Below are 6,317 nucleotides of genomic sequence, written 5' to 3'. Positions count from 1 at the left end.
ATTGTGACTCCCCCTCCCTTGCCTTTTTTTCTAAACAAAATAGCCCCCAAATGTTTTAAGTTCTCCTTGCAGGGGAAGTTGCTGCACAGCTTGTGAGTATTTTGGTTGTTCTTCCCTGCACCCTTTCCAGCTCTGCATCTTTCAAATTTAATTTGTTGTAGATTCATTTGATCAGGGAATACTATTTAAAAAATGTATATATATCCCATTGTGGCTGTAAGTACTTTTCAGAAATCGCAATAGGATGCATTGCACCATTCTCCTAAATAGCCAAATTGTACCTTTATTTCACTATTAGAAATACATCAACTGAGGCATTTTTTTAATAGCTGTAGGTCACAAGATAAGTCATCCTTGCTAACCACACAGTTATATGCATTGTACTGATTAGAAAGTAAGCAGATGGAATCTCCTCTGTTATTCCCCTCATGGCTGTGGGGCTGGGGGACTTATTTCTGCTTCCTTTCCTTAAATCCTGATACTCACTATCTCAGTGCTATTATATACCTTGGGTGTCTACATTTCTTTTTTTCGTTTTTTAAAAAGTAAATTCAGGAGGACATCATGCCAAGGCTTAAGAATCACTTGCTATAGAGCAATGCAAGAGCCAGACGTTCAGGGTGTAAGAAACCAAATGTCAGGACAATTAAATAGTAGACACTCATTTTTGGGGGACCCTGGGGCGAGCTTATTCAAATTTACAGTCCGCTGGCCAGGGAGGTGAAAAGAGGAGCAGGCAGTGCCTTCTGAAGGCTCTTGATCCATAACTGCTAGAAATCTCACTTATTCCTTGTCTTTTGTTTGAAGAGTTCACCAGCCCGTCTGTAGATTCTGAAATAGCCTGTGTTTTCTGTTTATCTCAGCTCTTAGGGGTCCTAATGTTGGTGAGGAGTTTTCTTGAGCGTCTGTATACTGCAGCTTAGGCGATGAGTTCAGATCTCTTGTAAGAGCAATCTCTGGCAGCACTGCTAACAGGGAGGAAAGGAATGGTAGAAAAAAAGATACAAAGGTGGCAGAAAGAAAAGTCACATCTACTTCTGACGCTGCCTACCCGACCCCTGTGGAAATGTGAACCCTCTATAGAAAAAAGGGTTCCCCACCCCTCATGTAGTGAATGACAAAGGAGGAGTTTTTAGTGGTTGGGGACAGAACACAAACCTTACAAATTAAAAGGGAACAGAAAGGCACGGCAGAGGAGTGGGTTTCATATCTGACTCTGGGCTAGGTTTTTTGCAGAGGTAGTATGGGTGGCTGAAGGGAAGAAAAGGCATTTATGTGAGTCAGTGCTACAGAAAAGACTAACCGTCCCTCCTGACTTGAACACTGGGTGATGGTGAATAAGCATGATCTCATATGAAAGAAACACTTCAGCTCATTCATGCTCAGGCTCATTTTGTGAGAGGATGGTGGGGTGAGATGACTGCTGCAGAGAGTCTGCATCGTTATCTGTCACCATAAGCAACACTTAGCAATTATCTTGCTTGCTGACTAACCAACCAACCAACAGTGTGTGATTTTGAAGCATCTCTTGACAATTGGATTCAACTGCTGATCAAAGCCAGAATTCAAGATACGGATGTACTATGTTATTTAAAAAGTGTCCTTTCTGACTCTAGCTTGTTCAAATTCCACAAGTGTCTAAAAGAACATTTGATGACTTTGGGTTCAGGCAGGTTCATGGCCCTTCCTTTCCTCTGCGTACAAACTTACGTCCAAGAGAGGGCACTTTTCAACATCTGCAAGCAAAGGCCAGCATAATATCTGCAGGGCACTGTCAGTTGATGTTTTTCATTACTGTGTTTCATTACGCCATTTTGACAGGTAGGTAGATCTTTCATAGGGAACTCTCAATTATTATTTTTAAACCAACATATTCATACATAGGATCTTCATCCAATCTTGTGGTCTTGGGTCAGTCAATCAGTACATAATTTACACACTTTAAAATCACCATGCAGTTTATTATTAGTTGGAGGTTGGTCCTTGTGAGCCTAAGTCATAGAGGTGAGTTGAGGGAAAAGTGAGGAAATACCCCCTGAGGAGATGTGTTTTTGAACAGGGACAGGGAGAGGGGGGAGAGGAACAAACTGATTTAGAAAGAAGCAATATTTGGACGGAAGGTGTTAAGAGTGAACAGTTGGGAACAGAAGGAGATGGCCGCTCAGTCAGCATGCACTCAAGCCATTTAGAACTTTAGAAGTAATGACCAGCATGAATTAAGCCCATTTACAAACTGCCAACCAATGAGTGCAGCTGCTGTAAGATAGGTATAATGAGCGCCCGTGCCCAAGCACCCACTTGCACCCTTGCTGCCACATTCTTTGCCAACTGAAGTTTTCAGACACACTTCAGAGGCACCCTCTATATATGTTTTTATCCTCCAAGACCTGCAATCTGGGAGCAGAGTGCCTCTGAACCTGGAAGTTCCATTTAGCTCTTGTGGGTTAAACTTGATACAGTACAAAGGTGCTATGAGGAAATTCAGAGGCGGGGTGGAGGCTGTAAGGGAACGGCAGGGACCACCGGCAGGGGCCTTACAGAATGTCAATCACTGGCTGGGAGCATCGCATTCGGAACCATGTGGAAGAGAAGAATGAGCTGACGCCGCCCCTGGAAGCCTGAAGCCACCAGCACCTCCTGTTACTGCGTATGCTGGTACACTGGGAGATTTAGTATAATAATTATTGTGCATTTATTTATATCGCAGCTTTTCCCCCAACAGGGTCTCGAGGCGGCGTGCAGATAAAATAGGAACAGCTAAAAACTTAGGGAGAAAAAAAGATTAAAAACAACTAAGCATTAATAGAAAGAAACATTATTGTTCTCTGAAATTATTGTTGTGTGTTTATAATGTACATATGTACAAACATATTTATCTATATTGATTGCTTATTCATTAAGAAGAGCGAGGAAAGTACTCCGGGCCCGATCCCCTCCCCCACCACCCACACGTGTCACGAGCCATAGAGTGGCACCGGGCGGCGGCAAGAACGCTTTTCGACAAGGAAAGGGGAAACGGAAGCTCCTATCCCCGCCACGTGACGCAGGTGCGCGCGCCGGCCGGCCGGCCATCCCGCCCGCCTCCCTGCCTGCCTCGCGTGGAGGTCACGTGCCCAAGAAGCCGCGCCGCCGCGCGGGAGTCACCTGACCGCCTCTTTTCTTTCTCCCCCCCTTCGTCCCCCAATACCAGAGCATGGCGCGAGCCACGTGACGAAGGCGGGGCGGCACCTCACCCCACCCCTCCCAATTCGCCCCACCTCCCTCCCTTCCCCCTGAGAGGCTTCAGGCGAGCCCCGCCCCCTCGGCGCCGTCCTCCCTCGCCCCGTGACCGACCCTCCTCCTCCTCCTCCTCCCTTCCTCTTGCCCCGCCCCTCCCCTCGGAGAGCGGCTCCGGAAATGGTCGTGCTGGGCTGCGCTGCGGCTGCGTCGGGCCCCGCTCCCCGGACTGAAGGAGACTGAAGGTAACCGCGGTGGGGGGAGGGGGGAAGGTGCGGCGGGGGTGGGGGGCGAGAGAGAAAGCCAGAGTAGGCCGCGGTTGGCGCGGTGGGGGGGAGGGTAGGAGGAGAGAGGCGGGGCCTCGCCGGTCTCCTCCCCCTGCTGCCCCCCTCCCGCGACGAGGGCATTCCCCCCTCACCCCCACCCCGTTCGTCGCGCCTTGACTGGGCTCCGGCCGCCATTGCCCCCTCGCCTACCCTGCCTGGGCCTGCCTGGCCCTCGGAGGCCTCGCCTGAGCACCACGTGGGGCGGGAGGAGGAAGGAAGGAAGGGGACGCCGGCCGGGCTAGGCCTCGTGGTCCCCGCGCCCGGGTGAAGGGCGGCTGCCGGGAGAGAGAAGAGAGACCCGGCCTCTCCCCGGTTCCTCCTCCCGCCGACTAGGCTTTCTCTGGGAGCGTGGAGCCGGCCTTTGTGCTCTCGCTTCCTTCGGCCTGCGCAGGGTGCTCCTGGGCGCGTGCAGACGGCGCTTCTCTCTCGGCTTCCTCGCGTGCGTGCGAAGCGCAAGGTTACGGAAAGGGTGTTTCCGAGCAGGGGCGAAACTGGGCTACCATTTCACCCGTGTCAAAGACCCAGTTTGGTATCTCTTCGCACGCGCATTTGGGTACACACACGCAGGCTGTGTGTACCTCAATGGCTCCCCTTGGGGGGGTGGGCTTCACCCCGGCCCAAAAAAGCCTGGCTAGCCCCCTCGTAGCTACGCCTCTCATTCTGAGGCTCTGTCTGCTCCACCAAACAAACCTTTCTTTCACATAACGCCAGTATCTTGTTTTTAAAACGTCTCCGCACCTGGAACAGATGTGAGGTTTTTTCGGTCCTGAATTCGAGCCCTTTCTCTCGCTCCCCACCCCAAATGCAAACTCCACAAGGCAGCCTAGTCTCCTTTAGGTCATGCCTGTGGTGCCTGTATTTTAATAAGCAGTAAATTTATTTTTTGCCCTGCATCTTACTCAAGCTGTGTTTTAAGAACGAGAGCTTTCCAAGCAAATATGCCCTTGGCACAGGCCAGTAGTGGGGGACAAAGGTCCACCCTCATAGCCAGCCTCCTTTCGGAGAACGCCCTGAAACTTAGAGGAGCCTTTCCTTATCTATCCAGGTACTGTGGAGGATTTTGACCCTAAAACTTGAGCCCTTTATATGTGCTGCTGTTATAGGGCCTTAGTACAGGTACTAGGCCTCTCTCAAACTGCATATGAGCCCGGAAGAGAGGCCTGTGCTCTAGAAGCATAGCCAGTCTTGCATAACTATCAGTAGGAACTCAAAACAGTGTCTTTCCAATGGGCAAACACTATAATAAACAGACCCCTCTGCTGCTCAATCTGTATAATATTTATGGAGCCCAAGGCCTTTCTATGCAAGCTTCTTCAGGGTTTCTGCTATACGTACAGTTAACTCTAGATAAGTACAATGTGAACAAAGTCTGAAGCCAGTGTGCCATGAATAAAACATGACTTCTAAATAATTTTGCACTCTGAAAGTGTTAATCAAAATTACTGAAGAAACAGAATTTCCAGCTCCACAATCAATTCTCTCCCACAAAGTATGGGGTCAACAAATCCCTTCTTCTCGTGAATTGTGCACTGTTTAAGACATGAAATCACATTTTCTGAAAGGATATCTGAAACCAAAGGGGCCTTCTAGAGCTTAGTTGCATGACAACTTTGGCATGCTAGCGCAGTACTACAATGTCTAAAGTTGAGACCAGCTGCTATCTCATATAATTCTATTTGCTGCTGAAACTATCAACCAACTCATTTCTGTATGGTTAGACCTTGTTAAAGTCCCCTCCCTGCTTATCTATAGAGCCCAGTATCTAGCACACACAGTATTTAGGTCACAATTTCCACAATTTAGAAGGAAGTGTGGAGCTTCTAAGGCCTCCAGCTACCCCTATATGCCATATTTATGATATTCGTAGCATTTGATGGAGATTGAGCTTTAATTTTATGCGACTTGAGTTTAAATAGCTTGAGGTCTTAAACCAGGTTCCCTTCTTGGCCAGTAGCCATGAGACAAACCAGGTCTGTCCCAAAATGTACTGGCAGCTTGTATTTTATGAGGTTATGCTCTTCTGAGGCCTGAAATTTAATATCTTCAACTAGCCCCCACCCTATTTGGACTATTAAAATACAAGACTGGACCTTTATACGGTTCTTATAGTTGATTTCATTTCCTTATGTTTATTTCTCTTTGAGTTCCTTTACATCTGAGCCTTTTAGACTGCATCTGGAGGGCCCAATCCTGCTTTCCACTGAATTGTAACTTTGTCCCTGACAAATCTTTTGTTAACACCCTCCTCTCATTCTTTCCACAATAGTTTTGTTGGTATCACTTATTAAAATCACTTATTAAAATGTTTCTACTCCACTTTTCCTTATAGAGATCAAGGTAGCTACGGGGTGTCCTTGGATTTACCACTATGCCTTTTGATAGTTTAATCCATAATCTAGCCCTTTTCTGAACTCTGTAAAGTAACATGAATTAAAATAACTTCATTAATGAACCTGAATAAAAGGGAGCTGAAAGCTGCATAACCTTGAGTGGACATCTGAAGATCTGGCACATAAGCTTTTGTTCTCCTAAGTACATATAGGCAGGAATCAATTGTTTTGGTACATGCTTGTGACATTCCAGTCTCCTATTGTGCATGTATAGGACTGAATGTCCCCAGACAGAATACCTTTATTGAGAGGACCAGTCACCTCCTGGATGTTTTGGACTACAGTGATGTTTGCCCATGTTGGAGAAGGCTGATATTATTGCAACAAAACAGCCACTCCTCTGAAATGCTCCTGCCCCATATAAGGCTGTGATGTGCCTGCTGAT

At 47.6% G+C, this 6,317-nt stretch overlaps 1 protein-coding gene across 17 annotated transcripts in view; it reads left to right on the top strand.

Annotated features, from left to right (window-relative positions):
- The first annotated feature begins 3,091 nt into the window (after positions 1 to 3,091).
- The window catches only part of EIF4G1 (eukaryotic translation initiation factor 4 gamma 1), a 79,002-nt gene continuing 75,776 nt past the window's right edge, over positions 3,092 to 6,317 (top strand). For 7 of the 17 annotated variants that reach the window (XM_083739102.1, XM_083739109.1, XM_083739088.1 and 4 more), the window contains exon 1: positions 3,329 to 3,461. The gene's annotated coding sequence lies outside the window, so the exon portion shown is untranslated. Of the gene's footprint in view, positions 3,462 to 6,317 lie in introns of all 17 variants that reach the window. The other 10 variants (XM_083739084.1, XM_083739105.1, XM_083739089.1 and 7 more) reach the window with 9 other exon arrangements.

The sequence above is a fragment of the Podarcis gaigeae genome, assembly GCF_964106915.1.
Source record: "Podarcis gaigeae genome assembly, chromosome: 5".
Taxonomy (NCBI): domain Eukaryota; kingdom Metazoa; phylum Chordata; class Lepidosauria; order Squamata; family Lacertidae; genus Podarcis; species Podarcis gaigeae.
The sequence above is the reverse complement of the archived record's forward strand: the minus strand, read 5'-3'. Positions and strand labels throughout refer to the sequence as shown.